This window comes from Panthera onca, chromosome B4, assembly GCF_046562875.1.
Source record: "Panthera onca isolate mPanOnc1 chromosome B4, mPanOnc1 haplotype 2, whole genome shotgun sequence".
In the NCBI taxonomy this organism is placed as follows: domain Eukaryota; kingdom Metazoa; phylum Chordata; class Mammalia; order Carnivora; family Felidae; genus Panthera; species Panthera onca.
Window position 1 is genome coordinate 118508487 of NC_138345.1, and position 24020 is coordinate 118532506.

General features: G+C 41.0%; 1 long non-coding RNA gene across 1 annotated transcript in view; it reads left to right on the plus strand.

Annotated features, from left to right (window-relative positions):
• Positions 1-550: 550 nt before the first annotated feature.
• Positions 551-24020, plus strand: part of LOC132693914 (uncharacterized) — a 54863-nt gene continuing 31393 nt past the window's right edge. The window contains exons 1-2 of the long non-coding RNA XR_009617037.2: positions 551-679; positions 8497-8548. This is a non-coding gene — a long non-coding RNA (uncharacterized LOC132693914). The remainder of the gene's footprint in view (positions 680-8496; positions 8549-24020) is intronic.

A 24020-nucleotide genomic window follows, 5' to 3' on the forward strand; every position in this document is an offset into this window, starting at 1 on the left:
CCTTGACAGTCCAGTCCCCTGCCCCTCACAACTCAGCTCACACCAGTGAACATGCTCATTGAGCTTTCTGCTCATTACTTTGCAGAACTAAGTTGAAAAAATAGGCCAAGGAGAAAATCAGTAGATTGTAAGCCAACCCCTGGTCAAATAACACAAAAACTAATGGCTGGTGGAGCCTCAGGCCCAGTCCTGAAGAACAGGGTCCTCACAGACAGAAGCAGAACACGGGCCTTCCCCGGTGGCCTTCCAGAGTCCCAGGTCCAGCCTCACATTCCGTCGTGTCTGCCTCCACCACCCTTTCCGGTACTTGGGGATGGTTTCACTTTTATTGTGATTTGAAATGATTCCATGACTCAGTTCTATTGTTGTTCTGTGTACAGTGAGTAATGAAACATTTTTAACGGCATCTTTTGGGCGCCTTTTCCTTTGATTTTTTCCACCTTAATGACATTATTGGGAGGGCTTCGGGGACCGTTATGCAGATGTACTTCCTGGCGAAGTTGCTGCTTCAGGAGAAGTCATTACTTTTTGTGGGGCCCACAGGCACTGGAGAGGCTGCTCTTACAAACCGCTTCCTGCGACAGTTACCTCATGAAAAATATGTTATATGTCAAATTAACTTCACGGTGCAGACCTCAGCTAAGCAGACCCAGGACATCTCCCTAACGGAACTTGAAAGGTACCCAGAGTTTTAATTAAAATCAAGAATGTAATTGTGCTTAGTTTACTCCTCAGAGATTATCCACAAAATAATATGAAGCTCTCGCCTTCGGTTTCTGACAGAATAAATGAAACTTGATTTGTTCCCCCCTGTAATGTTTATTACCGGGGAAACTACATTTTAATTGTTGTTGACAAATATTCTGATTTATGGGGTGCATAAAATGGAACGCAGTCTAGATAGCATGTGTCGACTTAACTTTTTCTTTGCAAAATTTTGCTTTGGGAGGCTGTGCTAGCTGTCTGTCGTGGGTATTCTTTAGGCCAAAGCATATTAAAGTAAATCACCAGATTGGATCTTGACTAGTAAAAAGAACCATCTGTTAGGGAAAAATGTAAGCAGTGGGCGATAGAGGCAGTACTTGCCAACACAGGGAGGGCAAAAAGATCAACTGGAAGAATGGCAGTGTCCAGGGGATTCTATCCAGAAGCTGGTTAGCTTTCCAGCATCCAAATCATGCATTTTTAATTCATCACATGGCAAAAAAGACAAGTCAGACACTAATTGGCACCATAAAAGAAAATTTGCACCATACCAGGAACTGTTCAGTCAGGGGGACATTGCGTCCCATTCCACATGGACCATTTTATATTCTGTTTAAAGTTTAGAACTAAAACCTGAGGATTCAGAGATGGCTAAAGAATCTATTTAAATGACAGATTCCATTCAGAATGCTAGTTCGTTACCGGAAAAACATTTGGGGGTAAATATGCCCATGACCCTCTTCTAAACAAAGTAAGAATCTAGTAAATAATTGGCACGTATGGAGTGTCCATATATATATATATATATATATATATATATATGGAATATATATATAGGGAATATATATATATAGGGAATATATATATAGGGAATATATATATATAGGGAATATATATATATATATATATATATATATATATATATACTATGTTATGTTATGTTATGTTATACACACACACATAAAATGTATCAGGTGTTAATGACAAAGTATTTGCTATATCAATAATCAGTTGGTTCTGATAGTGGTCATTTTCTATATGTGTGTCCTTAAGGAAACTAGAATAAATGTTGATTAATTTTAATGCTATATGTTAAATATACATTAACATATTTGAGATCTATTAAGTTGAAGAATCTTGAGACTCGCGGTATTTCTTTCCACTGGTGACAATTAAGCCTCAAGAATACATAAAAGTATTGCCCTATTCTTCTAGGTCCTTGTCCCAGAAAAAGCAAAATGAATGTTAATGGAGGGTCCTCCTTGCCCTCAATATGGCTATGGGTGATTACAGACTTTGCATGCTTTGCTTTCAAGATTTTTCTTGTGGCTGCTTTCTCAAACTTTATATCCCAACACACTTTGCTTTTGCTGCATTTTTAGCTCAAAAAGCTCTTTCAAGCATAATTAAATCATTTAATGTTCCTGAGTGTTATTTCCCTCCTTAAGAAATGCAATTTCATGTCATTTCTTTAATTTGAACTCGTATTAGTTTTTCTGCCTTAGAATATACCTGTCTTTATGAAGCTCCTGCAGGTACATTTCCAACACCTGGGATTTTAAGAAGTTAACCCAATACTGCCCCACTGCAGATGGGCGGGGCCAGACCATTACTCCCACTGTGAACTTTCTTTGGGACATTTTGAAACTTAAACATCACTGTGGGGCCTCAGCATTACATCTCAGCCAAGTTCTCCATCCCTGTCTCCTGGGGAGAGAACGAGGTGACAGTCAAGCCTTTCCTGAGGTGACATTTGCAGAGTTCAAATAGAAAGATGGATTTCCTCTTTTTCTTTAGCCTTGAAAATCTTCAAATCTTATGGGAAGTCTGGAGAAAAAGTTAGGGAACTTTGATCATAGAGGCATGAAAGAATGGTTGGGACTCAGAGGAGCCATGTGCAGAACCTGGAGGAGAATTTGGGAATAACTGCTCAATTTGGCAACTTTACCAAAACTGAAGTATCAGAAATAGTTGCGGTCTTAGTCAGCTCAGGCTGCCATAGCAGAATACCACAGACTGGGTAACTTGAACAACAGAAATTTATTTTCTCCCAGTTCGGGAGGCTAGATGTCCAAGATCAAGGTGTTGGCATATTTGATTTCTCCTGAGATTTCTCTCTTCACCTGCAGATGGCCACTTTTCACTGTGTCCTCACATGGCCTTTCCTCTGAGTGTGTGCGTCCATAATGCCTCTTCCTCTTCCCATAAGGACATCAGTCATATTGGATTAGGGCCTACAAATATGACCTCACTTAACCTTCGTTACCTTTTTGAACACTTCATCTCCAAATACAGTCACAGTCTAAGGTATGATGGGTTAGGACTTCAACATATGAATTTTAAGGGCACACAGTTAAGTCCATAACAACTGCAAATGCTCTAATGTGGTGAGAGCGGCCAGCGTGGGGGAAATTAATTCAATATGCCCAAGATGCAAAGCACCCCACTGGACAACATGAATAAAGCCCATCCTTAGGACTTGAAGTATTTTATTTCTGTGCCTGAAAGGGCTACATGAAAATCTATGGGATTCACAGCCCAAGACATTATCTTTAAGAAAGAGAAAGATTCAAGAAAAGAATAATCAAAGCTAAGTTACTGTTCACAGGATGTTCCTGGTTAATCTAGCCTCAAATTCATTCTAAGCCCAGTATTAGAGCACCAGATACATCTTTTCACAGCGGCTCTAGACCGTGAGCTCCTCCAAGGCAGGGACTCTGTGTCACACATCCTTTGTGTCTCTCATGCCCAACGAACGACCTGACACATTCAGGGGTTGGCGGGCGGGGAGTGGTGAGAGTTTCCTGAACAGAGGCAAAGACTTTGTTAGCAGAGCAAATGAGAGTGTGGAGAGGCTCAAGTCCTGCTGATTTCATTATATTAGGTAGAACTATCTGGTATTTCTCTCAAATTAGAGCTTTTTCTGACAAAGTAGTATTTGAAATAGAATGCATGACAACTGCAAATAAAATGAAGAATTCACTTTAAAAGTCAATGTATTCATTCCTGGTGTTTACTCAGAAAATATCTGCAGAACATATTAAGGCATTTAAAGTTTCAGAGGGAATTAACAGTCCCTAAGGAATATCAGTGACCTCATGGAAACAATCTAAATATTTACCCAAAAACTCTCGTCAAGCTTTGGCACACTACTTCTTTTACGTTTACATCTTTTCTTAGAGAAATAGATGGTATGTACCTTATTCTCCTCTATATCTCTTTACAATTGTGCCAGATGGGAATTTCTACTAAACTTCTAATTTTACCCCTATTGGTTTTATTAAATATTAACCATTTAGTCAACTGACCCTCAGACAAATAATTGTTTCTTAGTAATGAGCATTGATTTTCACATATTAGCATGACAGTAAAGGGAACCTTAGATGTTTTAGGTGTACCATATTAACTTTTCAGTTGAAGACGTAGCTGGTAAGCATAATGTGGAGACTATAAGAGAATGAGACCCATCCTTTAGACTCCAAGTACTTTCTTAAAAGAATAACTAATATAAACCTGGGCTCTACCGTCCAAAGTTTCTCTTATTTCTCCTAAAAAGTAAAGGCAATTTCACACCTGTTCTCTTTTATCTTTACAATATCCCTCTCAGGAAAACCAATTGCTGTGCCTCTGTTTTGTGAATAGAAACGCTCACTCAAGAGATAGTCACAGCTTTCCTACAAGTCATGGTGTGCACAAAGCTGGGATCACACTCCGGGTCTTCATCAACTTCAGTGGCAGAACTGACTTTAACAGCTGAGAATGGAACCTTCTTGAAGGTGCCTATAATCCATAGAGCTCCTGGCATTTGCTGGGCACTCAGAGCAACACAACTTGATATGCAATAGATTTCAAATCACCTGAGCTTCAGCTAAAACTTCTCTACAGTGGTTTAAGACCACCTATAAGAAAAACCCTCCTATGAATATTGTTTTCATGATAAAAAAAATTATAAGGCAGAGCCACCTTTAGAAATCTGGAGAAGACAGCTGGGAAAAAGCATTAATAATCTCTGCCCTATAAAGAACAAAACAGTGACTACTATTTAAAAGATGAAAAGGACATTTACTCTTACTATAGACAAGTCATGTGTGGCCCACCACAGGACTCTCTAGGATCAGTGCCTTTTGTCGACTATCTCCAGATGAAGTTTAATTTAGAACCATGTAAACATAGAACTTTAGGGTTGTAAGAGGTCTTAAGGGGCATCTTATGCAGGATTCCATCCAGTGCTTGACTTTCTTCAATAATATCCCCCCAACTGATTGTCACTCACTCTTGGCTTAAACACTTCAAATACAGTAAGGGGCCACTTCTCCTTTGAACATCTCTGACTGATGAGGGACCTCCATAAGTTCCATCATCATGCAGTGAACAGAAATGTGTAACTTCAACCTATTATTGCACTTCCAAGGTGGACTCCCAGAGAACTAATCTAATCCTTCCTCTATAACACAGTACTTTTATAGTTGGTGATACCTATCCTGTCTCATTTTCTCCCAGCTGAACAATCTCAGTTCCTCTAACCACCCTTAATAGGACATGGATTCAGTTTACCACCTCTCCTTGTGACCATGCCGTTGAATGTATACATTTTTATTTTATTTTATTTTACTTTATTTAATTTTTTTTAATATTAGAGGGAGAGAAACTGCAAGCAGGGGAGAAGGGCAGAGGAAGAAAGAGAGAATCTCAAGTAGGCTCCAAGCTCAGCACAGAACCAGACGCAGGGCTCAATCCCATAAATGATCTGAGCCGAAATCAAGAGTCAGACACTCAACCCACTGAGCCACCCAGGCACCCCTGAATGTATACATTTTAATATTTATTCATTTGACAGATACTTATTGAGTGCCTCGGGTATGTCAAGAACTCTCCCAACAGGTCTATCTCTTCTTATGTGAAGCCAAGAACCTAAAGATCAGGTATATAGCTCTACTAACAGAATACAAAAAATGTGGTCAAGTCATTTGGTAGCTTCCGAGATGATTTCTTCCAGAATACCATTTCCCATTAAACTAGACACCATACTTCTATTAATATTACTGAAGACTGAAGTGGGGTTTTTTGTTTCTATTTTTGCTTGTTGTTGGTTTTTTAGCAAAGAATAACGGTGGTTATTGTGGTAACAGTCCCCAAATCTCTATGGCTTAACTTGTAATAGTTTGTAATAGTTGTGCACTTCTCAGGTGACATGAAGTCACAGATCAGGAGGCAAGGGCAGAGGAAGGGCTCTCCTCAACACAGTCCTTCATGGACCAAGGCTTTGGCACATTCCTAGGACCTCAGAGGGCCCCACTACATCCAGCCCTAAGTCAAGGGAAAAGTGAAATTATGGAGAAGGCTTGGTGCTCTTAACTGCCTTTGCCCAGAAAAGTCACATGGATCATACTGTCCTGAATTTGTACAGTTCGTTTATTAGTTGATTTGTCAAATTTTTGTCTGATTTGATTCAGACCATTTATTTTGTTTTATTTTCAATCTTTATTCTGTCACAAGTTATATTTGCTATCACTTCCATATTCATGTCACTTTACCATCTGTACATTTCTTAAGAATATTGTTATGTCCTCATGAAAGGCATTAACTGAAAAGGTAAATCACCTGGGGAAAAGGACTACAGCACACTATTAGAAACTCCCTTCCAAGATAACAAAAATGAACTTTCTTTGTATTTAGTTACTGTTATTCTTCCAATTATGAAGTCATTTATATAGGTAGAAGATAGATGATTGATTGATTGATACATGATAGACAGATAGATGGTTAGATAGATAGATAGAGTCATCTTGCTAAAACACATCTTTTCCTTATTCCCTTGCCTGAAATTCATCATTCAGTTATTAAATAAACAATTGTTTTTAACCTTTACTGTGGGTCAGGTACCTTGCTAAGATTTTGATCCATTTCTCCTTAATCCTCACAAGTACCTGTAAAATAGTTATGCTCATCTTACAGATAAAGAAACTGAAACTTAGGAAGATGAAGAAATCCAGCCAAACTAAGTAGTTTGGAGTCAGAATCTAAACTTTGATGTCTGTCTCCAGAGCCTGCTTTTGCATGTGCTTCATGACCTTTCATACCTCAGTGGGTCCTCTTCTCTGTTCTCCTTCCTCTTGGGCCATAGGCAGATGGGTTCAGGCAGGGAGAGATGGATAACCTCAACAGCACATATCTCGATTATTATCAGGGACCACTGTTATGTTATTATTGCTCATGGTTTTCCCAAGATTCAGTGTCAAGCAAACCAAGCCATGGGCTTCTCCATATCCAATAGACCTTTTGCTGGTCTTTTCTCGGGCATACTTTGGCTCTGTTGGCCACTCCTACTCTCTTGAAATACTTTCTTTCCTCAGCTCCAATGATACCTCACTCTCTTCTCCTTCCCTCCCTCTGGCCATTCCTTCTTTGTCTTCTCCTCTACTTAGGATTAAATGTTCCTATTCGTTAAAATAGGAATCTACGCCCCCTCTTCTCATCCATGCCTATAGCTGCCTCATCACATATATACAGATAAATCCAAGTGTACATGTGACATTTTAGAATTTCCTCTGAGCTCCAGACCCAAATATCCAGCACTCCCTTGGCTCACCACACTCAACAGTCCAAAAGCAGACACGAGCTTCTCTGGCAAACATGGTTTTCTTCCGGGGGTCCCTTAGCTTGCTTACCAGTACTCCTATGGACACCAGAATCAGAGAATCACCTCTCTGTCCATCACCATCCTGTCATTATCTTTACATTCACTCATTCTATTTCCGTCACTTCTACCCCAATCCAGCCCTTCTGTGCTATCTCTTCTGAAATAGCCCACTGGCTAGTCTGCCTACATTCATTCTGGTCTCCTGACAACCCATACCCCCACCGCAACCAGAGTGATCTTGCCAAAACCTAAATCTATTCACATCTTCCTCTTCTTTAAACCCCTTGATGGGTCCCCATTGTTCCCTGATCCCTAGCCACATTGACCTTTTCTCAGCCCCACTTAGCTATTATGCTCCCTCCTGCCCCAGGACATTTGTATACATTGTTCCTTCTCTCCAAAGTACCCTTTCCCATGACAATTCCACCTGAGGAAATCATGCTCCTCCCTCACCTCAGTGCCGACACCACTTCCCAGGGAAGACCGGGTGGATTTCTCTTATATGCTCACACTTACATACCTTTCACCCTTCTTTTGTAACAGTTATCATGACTATCACTTTATATTTATTCTGGTATTTCTTTGATTAATGTATGTCTTCCCCACTAGACTATAACGTTTTTAGGAGCAAAGGCCATATCTCCTTTTAACCCCTCGTATTGCCAGTGCCTAATGGAGTGCTTAGCACATTTCTGTGAAATAGATGAATGACCCAGCCCATTCTGTAATTCTAATCATTTGATTCCCAGGAAACTGTCCTGATCTAATGAAAACTAAAATATCCACTTCATTATTAAATTATGTCTTCATGAGAATTCATTGTGGGTAGGCCAGAACCAAAATTTCCCCTAACCACTAGACGCATATTCATTCGTGTGCATGAAATCTACCATATTACTTCACAGCGCATGATGAAATATAAACTCCAGTGCTGGAATGTTTTCCAATAGTGAGCTATTAATAATTTAACAAAATTAATTCAGAACACTTCACTCAACAGTGAAACAGAGATGAGGAGGAAACGATGCGTGTACCAGTCTTCTAAGGTTGAATTAAATACGGCAAGCAAGTAAAAGGGAAAAGCCGCCGACCCTTCTTTAGAATGAAAGTCCCCATTTACAATTTAACACAAATTTTATGTTTTTCTACAGATATTAAAGAACAAACATCAGAGACATAAATAAAAATCTCTGCTTTACACAGGTGAGTGACTTAACACGGTAATAGTCATTTGTCAGGCCTCAGAAAAGGGAAGAAAAATTGAAGGGATTTTTTTCTTCAGCATGAAGCAGTAATCAAGTCAAAGAAAAGCTTTCAGTAATTATTATTATTAGGAATAATCATTAGGACTCAAAAGTGAGGCAGACAATCCACAGAACATAGAATTAGCTCCTACCCAGAGGGCCTCACAGTTTTCACTAGAACAGCAGAGAAAAGCTGGAGACATTTATTAGAAAAACAGGTGAGCCACTAGTGGAGCAAAGTTTCCCAGTCAAAATCGTACTTTAAATAGGGAAGCCAGCTGATTTCTCTACCCCACCCACCAAGAGTTAAAGAGGAGAAAGATGGTGAGCAAGCTGCCAAAATCGTTATCCAAAGGAAGGAGAAAACAGATGTCCAGCAGTCAAAATGTAACTCATCAATAAGAAGCATTGCTATGTAGACCAGTGGTCCCCAGACATCAGAGCATCACCATCACACGAAGGCTTGTTAAAATGCAATAACTGGGGAGCGCCTGGGTGGCTCAGTCAGGTAAGCATCTGACTCTTGGTTTCGGCTCATGTCATGGTCTCACCGTTAGTGAGTTTGAGCCCTGCATTGGGCTCCATGCTGACAGCGCAGAGCCTGCTTGAGATTCTTTCTCCCCCTGTCCCTCTCTGCCCTTCCCCCTCTCACACTCACCTGCCCTCTCTCCTTCTCTCTTTCAAAATAAATAAGGAAACTTAAAAAAATAAAAGAATAAAATGCAATAACTGGGGCCCACCCCCCAGAAGTTCTGATTCGGTGAAATCTAGGGCAGGCCCAGGAATTTGCATTTTAACACACGTTCACAGGTGATGCCGATGCTGCCGCTCTAAGGACCACCCTTCGAAAACCACCGTTTGAAAACCACCTACAAAACTTCTAATAATAATGAGTGCTTGCGCTGTGCTGAAGGTTTTGCATATGTCACCTCATCTCATCTTTATAACAACACTATGAAAGGGGAATAAATATCCCCAACTTATAATAAGGAACTTGAGGCTGAGGCATGAGTTAACCGACCAGTCCAGTGTGGAAAGTCTAATTCCAGAGGTCAGGACATGGATAACACTGCTGGTGGGAAACACCGACACAAGCAGGAGCCACAGGACAGCAGTAGAGAGGTTACAGAGATGCTGCTCTCTTATGTAAATGGGTTCTTCTCCTGGTACCCCCACTGCCCTCCAAAGAAGCCTCCATCCTAGAGGACAGCTCTGGAGTACAACAGACTATACGTGGGTGCCAGGGGTTACAAGCCTTCTCTATAGCTCAATTACTCATCTGTTTCATGGACCTAATAATTCCTCCCTCCACGGCTTGTAAGAATTAAATGAGATAATGTATGTAAAGCACTTAGTACCTGGGGCATCATACCAGCTCAGAAGCTGCTGGCTCTTTTATTATTATTGCTATTGTTGCTTCGTTATCATCAGCATTAATGTTGTCATCCTCAAGGGAAGAGCAATTATTTCAAAGGGAAAGTATAATGGCCTTGATAATCTTCAGTGATCAGTTCACAGTATTCCTCCTGTTAATCAAAAGCTTGGCAGTTTGGGTCACGTGGTTCTATTGACACAGGTGCTCCTGACAGAATTAGCAAAAAAGGAAAGTAAAATAAAGCAGCATTTGGTGCCCTACTTTTCTCCAGTACGGTTTACATGTTCTCCTAATTAAATTTTTGAGTAAACTTCGTTCCACAGCCGTGCTGGGTTTACTCAGATGCACTATAGAATGATTCACAGCCTTGATAGAAACTTCTCCGCTCTCGGTGCCAAATGCCTTGCTGTAGGTGCAACATGAGAATTCATCTATTATTTTACCCTCGCTTAATTAATTCCACTGCCAGCTACCTGTTGATGATGGGGGTCTGTTGGCAATGCTGAACAAAGTCTTAAGTCAAAGAGTTTTAATAACATGTTTACTGCTGGGTGGTCTGCCACTTTTGATTAAACTTCATGAGGATTTATAACCATGTCTCCCCCCACATGTCTGTAACCTTTAAGGGATGTCTGATACAAAGCAAAGGTCATGGGTTCCAAAAGCCCTTCTAATAAATATGTTAGACAGCTGATCCTGAACATGCAGTGGTTTCTCATCCTTTCTCCGCCCTCCCCCCACTTGCTTTTTACAGCAATTCTCAACAAGGATAAAAATTAACGCGAAAAGAATTAATGGTTTAATTTTGCAAGAGCAAAGAGAGCGTTTACGATGTCTCACTGGGGAAAGGGGCTTCTGTCTTTGCTGATGACCCAAACGTGTCTGCCAAGGAGAAATATGGTGTCCAGTATCCCATTGAACTGCCACAGGAATGGATTGGCCGTGGCTACTGGCTTGACAGGTGCAATAAATATTAATTAGTGTGCTTGGCTACAGAGGGAGTAATGATATACACTGCTCCTCTGAAGCGTTAAATTGTAGTGTTAGTCTTGATAATGCCTCATCTTCTCCATCACAGCAGGAAAACATTTTGAGTTACACGCGTCTCTATATAGGCAAAGGAATAAAGGTTTATCTGTTGTCAGGAATATTGCAGGTGCAAAAAGTGGGGGCTAAGACTGATGTGAGTCAGGCACCAGGTATTCCGTGTGTGTGTGTGTGTGTGTGTGTGTGTGTGTGTGTGTGTGTGTGTGTGTTTTAATCAGCATTTCATGCGGCACAAACCAATTTCTATAATGTTTGCTGCTGTTAAGGGATAAAGCTGAAACATTTTGCTATTGTCAAGATACTTGATTAGGCTGGGAATGGATTTGAAAACTCCTTGTCTGAAACAACTGCCACAAATATGCATTAAATATTGGAGGAACCGTGTTTATTAGATTACAGAGGAGTTGGTATGTTTATGGGATGATCCCCAGTGTTTGTGAATAAATACCTAGAACAGCCTGGGAACTGGAGATGGCTGTATTTGGGAACTAAAGATAAAAATGCTCTTAAAATTCAGCTCTGATCAGAAACGAACAAATAAAACAAAACAAAAAAACAGGCGAGGAAGACGCAAGATAAGCAAATTAACATTAGCACCGATTCTAGGCTTTGCAACAAAACACATTTTAGAAATGGGTATGTTTAGTTGTTTACACCTGAAGTTACAGCAACGCAACAGCATTTCACCAAGAGAAGAGGCTCTAATTAAATACTGATATTTTCCAAATCCTTAATTATAATGGCTTACAGTTCTGCCTAAGGGCTTCTCTAGGAGCTAATTTGCTGGAATATTACCATTTACACTTTTTCGTTTGTTGAAGATCTTGTTCCCTTGCGAATTGCCTTTTTTAAGTTTGTTGTAACTTCATTTGCCATTCTCTTTCTGGGAATGCTTCCTACCCCCTGTATAGGAAAAACTGGCAAGAAACTTGGCAAACAAAGTTTCCTTCTGGGTGGAATTCTTTCCCCCTCCTGCATGGCTTAAATGTGTTGATACCTGTTTTTGTACTGCAGCTGCAAAGCAATGGTTTTTGGCAACGGGAATGCACGTGTGTTTCTTATTCTCTCCTGGAGTCCTGGGTTCTAGCAGCATATCCTCAAGCAAGCATTTCTGGAGCTACAGGGGGCACAGGGAAGCAGCATTCAATGGGCACTGAAATATTAAATAATGATGAATTGCCCCCAGTCAGCAGACACCTGGGAACTGGCACTGGACCATTTTTGCAAAATATGCCTGCTGGGCAATCTCCCAGGACACAGCTCCAATCAGTGGGACATACCTTCCCCAACTCCCTCCTCTCCTGCAACATTTCCACCCGCTTTCCTAGAGAACAGAGTCCATCTCCTCACCGCCTCCCCGCCCCCCACCCAGGTCCTTGGAAAAGGTTTGACTACCCCCTAGAGGTGACTCCACAATTAATAGTCCCTGATATTTCCTGTCCACCAGACCCTTAAACACAAGGGGCCATTGTATATGTAGGCACCTGATGGGGAACAGGAACTAACATGTGACTAATCACCTCTTGTCCCCAGCATGGAGTCAGATCTCTAGAACTTTATCCTTGGCAGGATGGACCAAGGGGTGAACAAGGAGGCCCATGGGATAAGAGCAAGGCATATTCTCTAGCCTCGTGTAAAAATGTGTTCCTCTACAATCCCCAGGACTACAAGATTCTGCCTAGCTATTATGAAACAATTTGTGGAAATGGCCAGGTTTCTAACTGTCATCAAAATACAGATAATTAATGAGATACTTGAAGAAGATTAGAATGTGGATGCTATGGCCCCGTTATTAAACACTGCCTTACTGGCATATGTGTCCTTCTGCTTTGAAAAATTTCAAAGTTCAATGCCCTCAATAAAAATCAAGGTATTTCCAAAGGCAAAGCAGGTGATAGTATTCAAACTCATACTGAGCGCATGAAAATGAAAAGCCCACAAACTGAATTTTGAGAAAAGTATATCAAAAATTAAATAAGCTTTGCTTCATGGAGCTCCAGAAATTCTTTAAAACTCTTTAATGTATAAGACGCCAGATCTGCTGTAGTCCTGGGCTACAACCTGATGGTTGGAATCACCAGCCTTCCCCTAGGCATGGTTAAGAGACTCAAAAAGAAAAACATCTAGTTAGATCAATTATGCTTTCACCCATAAGAAGAGAAAAGTCCCTATTGAAACCTCTAAAAATATATCTTTAATGCACGTCTAAGTAAGGGGGATTTAAAATAAAAATGCTAATGGAATTTGGGGGCGCCTGGGTGGCTCTGTGGGTTAGTGTCAGACTCTTGATTCTCAGCTCAGATCATGTCTCACGGGTTCATGAGATCAAGCCCCATATCAGGCTGAGCACTGACAGCTGCTTGTGATTTTCTCTCTCCCTCTCTCTCTGCCCCCACCCCCCGGCTTCTTGCATAATATCTCTCTCTCTCTCTCTCTCTCTCTCTCTCTCTCTCTCTCTCTCTCTATCTCTCTCAATAAATAAACATTTAAAAAATGCTGATGGAATTTGGAAACTGACATATCTGGCCTTAAATAGGGAGTCACCAGGAAATGTGAAATCTTGGGTAGATCACTTGAGCCTCGATTTCCTCATCTGTAAATTGAGTATAGTGGTACTTTTCTCAAAAGGCTATTAGGAGGATCCAATAAGATTATATTTTGTAATGTTTGGAATCTAATACATAGATGGTATACATAGTAACTACATGATAGTAATTACTACAATTATTGCTATTAAATTTCAAAACCTTCACAATGATCCATAAGGCCCTACATCATCAGATTCCTCTCCAAGTCATATGATGTGGTAGGCAGAATTACAGGGGGAGAGAAGACCCCACACCCAAATCCCCAAGACTGTGAATCTGTCACGCCTGTGAATATGTTCCAGTGAATAGGTTTAAGGGGCTAATCAATTGACTTTAAAATGGGGAGAGTATCATGGATTACCCAGGTGGGTCCAATAAAAATCACATGAGCCCTTAAAGCAAAGGCCAGCAAGGCAGTCAGATTGAAAATCTGAGAAGGACTTCATCTGCTGTTGCCAGCTTAAAAATATAAAGAGCCACATGGATAGTATGAAAAAGAAGTTCCAAGCACCAGTGAGGATCCTGAGCCTCAGATGAGAACTAGCTTGACCGCCATTTCGATTTCAGCCTTGACAGACTCTAGGCAGAGAATTCAGCTGTGCCCAGACTTCTGACCCACAGAAGCTGTGAGATGATAAACGGATGCTGTTTTAGGCTCCTAAATTTGTGGTGATTTGTTATGACAGCAATAGAAAACCACTGTAGCCATCTACCCCTTACCTAAAGAGACATTTTGAACATGCCATGCTCTTTCTACCTCAGGGCCTTTGTACAAGCTGCTCCCTCTGCCATTGATTTCTTTCCCCAACTTTCCACTCTACTAACACTATTCATCCTTTTGGTGTTGGCTGAAATCTGACCTTCTCCCAGAAGTAGTCCTTGGATTTCTTATCCAAAGTGGGTCCAGAGGCACCTGAATGGCTCAGTCAGTTAATCATCTTTCTCTTGTTTTTGGCTCAGGTCATGAACTCATGGTTCATGAGATCGAGGCCCACATCGAGCTCTGTGCTGACAGCTTGGAGCCTGCTTAGGGTTCTCTCTCTCCTTCTCTCTCTGCCCCTCCCCCACTCATTCTCTCTCTCTCTCTCTCTCTCTCTCTCTCTCTCTCGCTCTTTCAAAATAAGTAAACTTTAAAAAATAAAAAATAAAGTGTGTCCCCTCCCCACCACCATTTACACTTTCTTTCAAGACCCTGTTGATCTCTTCCCAAGTCTGTCAGAATTTGTAATTATCTCGTTTGTCTTTGCTCTTGTTTATTTTCCCTCCTTAACTGTAAATGCAGCACATACCATGAGTCAATAAATAGTTGCCGAGTGAACATGGATTACTGCTTTACCTCACTAAATCCTTATGAAACATCAGGTGAGGAAGACACTATTAGTATCTCATTTTACAGATGATGAACCTAAAAAGTAAAGAGATTGAGTAACATTCTCAGGATCACACAGCCCCTAAGTGATCGAGCCCGTGAATGACCCCATGGCTCACGTTCTCAATCTCTGAGCTTTCATGCCCCTCTGATGGGAGTTCTACAGGTAGGAAAATATCAACATCACAGTTGATAATGTCAACAGATGTTATTCCCCTGAATTCAGATATTTGGAGCACTCTAAGTAGAACAGACGCTTAAATTCAAAACTTTGACTCCTGACGCAAAAATTGAGGCATGGTCTCTGTATTAGTATCCAATGGTGTGCAAAACAAAGTGGGTGGCTTCAAGCAGCAGAAATCTATTATGTCACAGTTCCAGAGGCTGCAAGTCTGAAATCACAGTGTCTTCAGGGCCACATTCCCTCTCAAACTTGTAGAGGAGAACCCTTCCTTGTCTTTCCTTAAATTCTGGTGGTTTCCTGCAACCCTTGGTGTTCTTTGACTTGCTGATGCATGCCTCCAGTCTCAACCCACCATCATCACATGACACGCCGCCTCTGTGTGTCTGTGTCCAAATCTCCTCTTTTTATAAGGACACCAGTCATTTGGATCAAAGGCCCACCTACTCCAGTTTGACCTCCTCTTTACTTAACTAATTACACCTGCAATGCCCTAGTTCCTAATAAGGTCACATTCTCAGGTACCAAGGTTAGGATTCCAACACGAATATGGTGGGGGCACAATTCAACCCCTGACAATCTCGAAACTACAACATGTGATTTTGATTGGTTATCAGATGAGGGATGTTCTGCATGCCTGTGTTGGCCCTGCTCCTCTCTCTGCTCTCGCAGGGTTTCTCATCGCCCGGGGAGACCACAGCAGCTGAGGTCAGAGGCTGCTGCTGCTGCCATGGTGGCTGCAACAGGAGGGAGCAATTAGGGGAAAGGCTTGTTTGTGAAAGCCAGGCTCTGTCTCCTCATTACTGCCTCTCTCACTCCGCGTCTCATCTCTGCTCTCTGCCCAGGCTCTCGGGTAGTCATTTATGGGAAAGCACATGATGGGCGTGTGTAACTGTGAAAGTGTGATCACTGCCTCGGACATTTGATTTGGCAAATGACATTTTTACAAAAGCACTTGCGGAAATCTGGTGGACTCCTTTCTTGACAGTTCTAACTGGGGACAAAAATAGAAACATGGACAGCAACCGCCAAAATTAATGGAGCCAGATTATTTAACACTGAAACACCCGCTCCTGACTCTGCAGCCAGTCACAACTCATGTATGTTTTATTGTACTAGCAAGAAACCACAGCACAGCTTGAAGTGTGAGTTTGAGGTCACTGAACACGGGGAATTCTCCAACTGTTTCGCAGCTACCACAGAGTATGTGTGCGGAGCCTGCAGATTTGCGGGGGGTGGGGGGGGGGGACGCGGAAATCTATGTTTTAAAATTAGCCAGTTGAAATTTTCCAGTAATAGAAAAATGCAAGATGAAACTCACGAATTTATGCTTCAGGGCATCTACTACATATTGGGACTGGAACAAAGGACCTCTGGCTTTTAGTGAAATATGTGTTCTGTTCCTTGAGCTGCTTGTTCCCACTCATCTCAGGCTTCCTGCTAGCCCATGGCTACCAGAAGGAAAGCAGTAAGAATAAAACATTCTAATATCTGAACTGTGTTGCTTTTTATGGAGTCCTGGCATTCTAGTTCAAGTGTTCCAAGATAACAGATATTTTAAGCTGGTATGGCTTGGGCACTAGCAAAGAGAACAGAGCCTGCCCTTTGCTGTACAGGGAAATGCGTTAACACTGTAGTGCCTGGATCTTGCAGGAGGTCTGAGGAATCCAGGGAAAGAAACAAGGTGTCCACAGTAACAAAGGAGCATTCTGGGGACATAGGGGCATGGTTGTTTATCAGTTGATCAATTGTTGTCAGTGTGAAGGTAGAGAACAACATCCTACAAATTTATACCTCAAAGCTCACCTTGAATGTAATAACCTGTAGATGCAATTTACCAAAATCCCTATGAGTAGGGATTTTCTTTGGGGTAAGATGTGAATTCTCCTAGCTGTCCCGTGCTATAGCTCCCCAAGGTCCTATGAAACCTCTGATCTGTGGCATTGTTTTACCGGGACCATACCCAACCATGTGAGGAGTGTCTCAACTGAGGCCGAGGATAGGTCACTAAATAATTAGCCCCTCACTCACTAAAGGAGGAGTTTTCTCAGCTATTTCCAACACAAGATGCAGCATGTTTACAGGAAGCACTACTTTAACAGGAAACAAATATATTCAGAGACATTCATACAAACAGATTTTCTGCTCAATAGATGATGCTCACTCAGAACTCAGCCCCAGGTGTCCCCTAGGTAATTTCCCATCACACCCTGTGATGCAGCTGTCACAGGTCAGAACGGAATAATGGTTAATTCCTGTAGTGAGGATAGAACAATTGGAAAATCCATAAATCGTCTCTGTTTAGTTTAGAGGAAACAAAATGATAGCCTTGAGAGCAATCCATATTCTTGAATTAGCTGTCAATAATTAAAACTCAAATATCACATTTAAATAAAACTTGAATTTTCAGATTGGCTTTAAAAATTGGGTGATCTGGCCATCCTGGGCCTGCCTTCCCCCCATGACAATAGTCAAAGTAAGGAGCGGCTGGCCACTTTACCACAATCCCCACCTACTTGACTGATTTCTGTCACCTGTCTGACCTCTATGGGCATTTCAATTTCTGACCCTTGATTTTGTCTATTGCCAAGGCCAATTTCTTTCTGTAAGGAAAAGCCTCTGTATTGATTAAAAGTTTTCAGGACATTAACCTGTATTTTCTTAGCCTTGGTCACTGCATGTGAAATTCAATACTCAAACTATCCCCAAACATCTTCAATTGCTATTCAAGTCAGATGCATTTACTTAAACAAGCAATTAGCCTTGGCATAAAAGGCTGAAAAGAAATGAAGTTCACGAATCTGCTACTTGTTCTTCCCTAGATGATGCCATTAGTCATTGTCCAAGTGTTGATGTATAGCAAATGTGCCAATTCTAGTACCAAGGAGATTGGAGCTAGGAATGTCTAATGTTTCAGAAAGCTCAAAGGAGCAGAGGGTAGGGTTGGCTAAGAAATGGTAAATTTTCTAAATGTCTACTATGCATACAATGCTCTACCAGGCAGGCTATGGGCTTGGGGGAAGGTGTAGAGATTGAGAGAATGGACCCAAAAATAATTTAGGGTATACAGTTGACCCATGAACAATGTAGAGATTAGGGGTGTTGACCCCTTGTGCAGTTGAAAATCCACATATAACTTTTGACTCCCTCAAAGCTTAATTACTAATAGCCTACTGTTGATTGGAAGCCTTACAGATAACATAAACAGTAGATTAACACATATTTGTATGTTTCATGTGTTATATACTGTATTCTTACAATAAAGGAAGCTAGAGAAAAGAAAATCTTAAGGGAGAGAAAATACATTTATAGTACTATACTGTATTTGCCAAAAAAAATCTATATACAAGTGGATCTGCATAGTTCAAACCCATGTTGTTCAAAGGTCAACTGAATATGAGCAGACATATATATAGCATATATATGTCATATATATACGACATACTTGCCATTGGTTGTGAAATCAATAACTGGTACTTAACGTACAAGCATAATTTAAATATTTTGTAGCTTATATTTTACTTATTTTTTTATTCTTCTTTAATGTTTATTTATTTTTGAGAGAGAGAGACAGAGACAGAGACAGAGCATGAGTAGGGAGGATCGGGGAGAGAGGGGGACACAGAATCCTAAGCAGGCTTCAGGCTCCGAGCTATCAGCACAGAGCCCGATGCAGGCTCGAACTCACAAGCCATGACATCATGACCTGAGCTGAAGTTGGATGCCTAACCAACTGAGCCACCCAGGCACCCCTGTAGCTTGAATTTTAAATAGGAAAGACAAATTCACTGTGTTATCTGAAGTCTCTTTATAGAGGCACCTAGATGACTGAATCAGATAACTGTCCAAGTCTTGATTTCAGCTTAGGTCATGATCTCACGGTTCCTGAGATCGAGCCTTGCATCTGGCTCTGAGCTGACAGTGTGGAGCCTGCTTGGGATTCTTATTCCTCTCTCTATCTATCTCTCTTGCCTCTCCCCCACTCACACGAGCACTCTAAATAAGTAGATAGATAGATAAACTAAAAAAAAATACTAACATCTTTACAGAAGATTCATAGACTATCAGAAATATGCACAAACATGCTGAAAAAAATTCAAAAGTCTTTAGTCATTTTCACCTCTCTGCATGGAAACAACCACCAGTGTTACTTGTAGAGTATTCTCTATGAAATTTGATTCTAGTTTGCCAAAAGGGAAAAGATGGCTGAATTAAAATTCCATGCATACTTTACCATTGTTTACGGTGATGGGGAAAGGAAGACTGTGTAGATGTTCCTCACGGGCTCCCATTCCCCTTCTTTTCTCCAAAGCCCTATACTTTCCCTACCCTGGAAGCATCCTCCCCAAATCCAAGATCCAGCACATGTCCCCCACCTTGGAAGTCACAAGGCATGAACTGGAGCTGAACCGACGGACTACTTCTCCTCTTAAACAAGAGGCTTATCCAAATGTCAGGCTTAAAAGAAAGAAACTTAAAAACAAACACTAATTTTCAAGCACTTATAGAGTAAGCCTTTTCTTTCACAGCTTAAGCAAGGACTTGACTGAAACAGATATTCTTGCTAAATCTGAAAGGATGGCAAAAAAAAAAAAAAAAACATTTTGACTCAGTTTTGTAAAAGATTGGGGAGGGATGAGTTACTGTAAAATAATATAAAATAAATAAATACTTATTGAGTACCCACTGTGTGCTAGGTTATGTGCTAGATACTGCAGTTTTTAAAAATGTGGCCCCTGACATAAAGGAGCCAGTCCGACAGAAGTCAGACATAATAAATGCTAAAATAACAGTACATACAATATGGAAGTATTTCAGAAGAAAACATACTGGATGTATTAACTAGCTACTGCTACATAACAAAGCACCCCCAAACTTATACCCAAAACACCAACAATTGATAATTGCTCATATGTCTAAGGGTCAGCTGAATGATTCTGCTGATCTTAGCTGGGCTCAATTACTATCTGTGGTCAGATGTTGGATGTTTAGTCCAGGATAGCCTTGGTTGTATCAACCTGGGCTGACTTTGTTCTATTCCACACTAGTCTCCTTTTCCAGTAGGATTCCGTGGATGTATCCTCAGGAAAAAATTCAGAGGATCAAGGGGTAAAGAAAGCAGAAATTGCCCCATGCTATATATAAACCTTTGCTTGAATCAAGTTTGCTACTTTCCCATTTGCAAAAGCAAGTCACAATGAACAAGCCCAGTATCGGTTTGGGAAGAAACCATTAACTAACAGAACAAAGGACATAGACACAGGGATGCCATTTAATTTGGGTCATTGATGCAATCACCCTACCATAGTGGAGAAAGAAGAAAGAGTATGTGCGATGGTTTTCATATGATGAATAGAGACTGGAAGAAAGAACGGAACCAGGATCTAGGAGACCAGTTAGGAGCTATTGCAGTTGTACAATTAATTGATAATAATAATAATAAGGACTCGAGCTAGGGTGACAGCAGCAGGGAAGGCAAGAGGGGGAGGGATTCAGAGGCATCATGAGAGCAGAATCTATAAGAATGAATGGATATCAGAGTGGGAAGAGAGAAGAATCAAATGTGAGCTACAGTATGTTGAGAACCTGAGTTGATGACAATGATAGTACAGGTCATGAAACGGAACAGGCTTGGGTGCAAAGTGACAGGACAGGTTCTGGTTTTGGCACGTTGGTTTACAGGTATCTGCTATAATAGTGAGATCTAGCAATCTGCCATATAAAGAAGAAAATTTCCAAAGATTAATGAACACTGCTTAGGGCAGTTGTGGTAAATTGGAAAGAGCCATGAATATGGAGCTAGAACTGCTGGGGTCCCAGCTCTTCCCCTTATTAACTGTGTAAAAATATGAGGATAAAGCAGAGAAGAAAATGGCGACACAGGGGGTTACCAATTGTTCATTTACTGATATGTTCTGAATCCTTTGCTTTGCTTTAGTGCAGCCTCTTCCCTCAGCCTACATCACCTGTTCATTTTTAAAAACCAGTCATGCCTACAAAATTCTAGGGGAAATAAAAAAGATCTGTGCATTCAGAGGGACATGCATTTCACCTACAGGTTTCAGAAACCATTTGGGATTTTTTTAATATCAATGAGCTCTGTTCAGATAAGCGACTGCTGTATTTTTTTTTCTTTAAGCCTTTAAGTTACTGTAATTTTAAAAATAACTTCAGCTGTTTTGCATTTATATTAAGACTTATTTTTGCATTATTATTTCATCAGGAAAAACTTGACTCAAATAACTTTTAAATATGATTTCAAAAAGGTTACTGAGTTTGTAAATGTGATTAGATTGGATTTGGATGCTAAAAAGTATTCCAGAGAAACATATGTATGATTTTATGTTGAAAGTGTATAGAAAAGCAGAGAGCCATTATACCAAAACTGACTCCACAGACCACCTTTATAAGCATATCTATTACAAAAAAAAATTGAGGTTAACTCTGGAGTGAAGAGAGCACAGAATTACTGAGGAATCTTTGGAATAACCACATTTAGTCAGGCCAAACACACTCCTGGACAGGACTGAATCTGAGGTGGGTTTAGGGGAGCAGAGGACAAGAAAGAGAAAACAATGCAGAAGAGATGGCAAGGGAAATGGCCTATTATGTGCTGTATGACCGGCAAGCATTTGCTTTTGGAATGAAGAGTTGAGTTGAAGGCAGAATCCCAAGGCCACTGAAAGCCCCTGAACCTACACATGAAGATCAAACTCATTAGACCTTGACCTTTACAGCCTTTCTAGACTTGCGCCTTTCCTCTCTGAGTTTCTCTCTCCCTACAGTGAGATGATTCCACCTCACTATCCCGCCAGCCTACCATACTTCAGAACTGGGGTTGGCATCCACCTATGGTAGGGAGTGTGGCCCTCACTGGTGGCTATGTGTAGTGTCACCTGTGCAGCTTTGTCAGTCCTGCTATTTGTTTTTAATATATCTGTCCTCCCTCTCCAAAAGACAGAGGACAGATATATTAAATTCCTTGGCATCAGAGTCTAAATTTAATGCAAGTTTGTGGAGACAATGGTGAAGAAAATCAACATTTATTTTGAGGGTGATTTTAATGAATCTGATAATGATTGGCACCTCCCTATGAAAACATGATACATAGGTCACAAAGAGAGACATGTGCTTCTCCTCCTTGTGGCAGATTAATGACTTTTTGAAAGCTGCCATCTTCAAGAGGCTGCGAGAAGGACCACAGGGAGAGACTGTGTAAGAATAAAAGTCAGTGATTCTCTCCCAGTCTTCCAGCATCTCTCGGAAAGGCTTGCTAGGTCTATAACTCAATTACATTTGCTGTGAGGCCGTGCTCTAAAAAAAGAGGATGGTAGGCTTCTGTTGTTCTCCCTTTTAAAGGGGCGAGCATAAGAATAGCCTTTTGAGCAGAGCAAAACAGTCCAAGCCTGGTTGCCAAATAGTCTGTGTGTAGGTGCCTGCTGTTTATAGTCATTAGGTACACATGCCACAATGGTGAGTATAAGGACAGCCCTTCTCACTGGAAGGAGGATGTTGTCAAGCATCCCCAGAGCCACCCTCAGCTTCAACGATTCACTAGAAGGACTCACAGAACTCAGAAAAACTGTTATACCCACTGTATGGCTAACCACAGTGAAAGGATACAGATTAAAATCAAGAGAGACCAAACACAAACTTCTAGTTGTCCTCTCCCAGTGGAGTTACACAGACAGCAGCGAATTCTCCCAGAGCCAATATGTGACAACACATAGGGTATTGCCAACCAGGGAAGTTCACCAAGCTTTAGAGTTTAGGGTTTTACTGGGAGTCACATAGTCATGGAGTATGAAGCTGACCCTCATTACCCAGCCTCCAGGACCACCAGAGCTCAAACTGATATCACATGGTCCAAGGCCCCCTCCATAAATCATATTGGTGTAGTTCAAGGCCACAGGTAAACAAAGACACTCTTGTCAAGTAGGATATACCAAAGTCTTAGAGGTTATCTCTCAGGAGCCAGTCAAGGGCCAGACCTTCCTCTGGAATGTGCAGGGTTTGAACATCCCAAACCTGCTGAGTCAAACCTTTACACACCGAAGAGAAGCAACTCAGGATATACTTGCAAGGTCATTCACTGGAAAATTCCCGCTTGTCTTTCCATGAGGGGAAGGGAGCTATGCTCTGGGGGTCCCCACTTTCTTTATTCTTATGGAGGAGGCCAAAACTGAAGTCCAACCATACATACATTTGAGTTCACAATTTGATGTCTGTAAAGCACAATACTTTGCAATCCCGCATGTAATAGAGGAACATAATGTATATGCCAAAAAACAAGAATGAAAACGCAAGTCTTTCAGCATTTTCTGGGCTAATTAACCTTCTGCTAAACATTTTGAAAAGTCAAGAAATAATCTTTAGCCTGGAAACAGTCTTTGGTTTTCAGTATTTTCTTTCCTTCTTCCATACATGTGGCTATCAGATTTTTTTTTTTTGACAGAAAGAGAGAGAAGAGAGAGTAGGGGAAAGGCAGAGGGAGAGGGAAAGGGAGAGAGAATCACAAACAGGGTCCATGCTATCAGCATGGAGCCTGATGCGAGGCTACATCTCATGATTGAGATCTAGACCTGAGCCAAAATCAAGAGTATGATACTTAACCAACTGAGCCACCTAGGCGTCCCCATCCCCAGATTTTTATTTTAATGTATGTGCCATAGAAATATCTAGTGTTGAACTTTTGGGAGGCCTCAAATGCAAGTAAAAACATCTTAATACAATTCGTCTAAAGAGAGACTAATATACATAAGACAATTTACTCCCTCAGATTATACGCTGGTCTGTGAAATCTGTGAGTTTTTTAAATACAAAACTCTGAAAACCTTTATCCATTTTTTCCTGCTTACTTTAAAGTGCTTA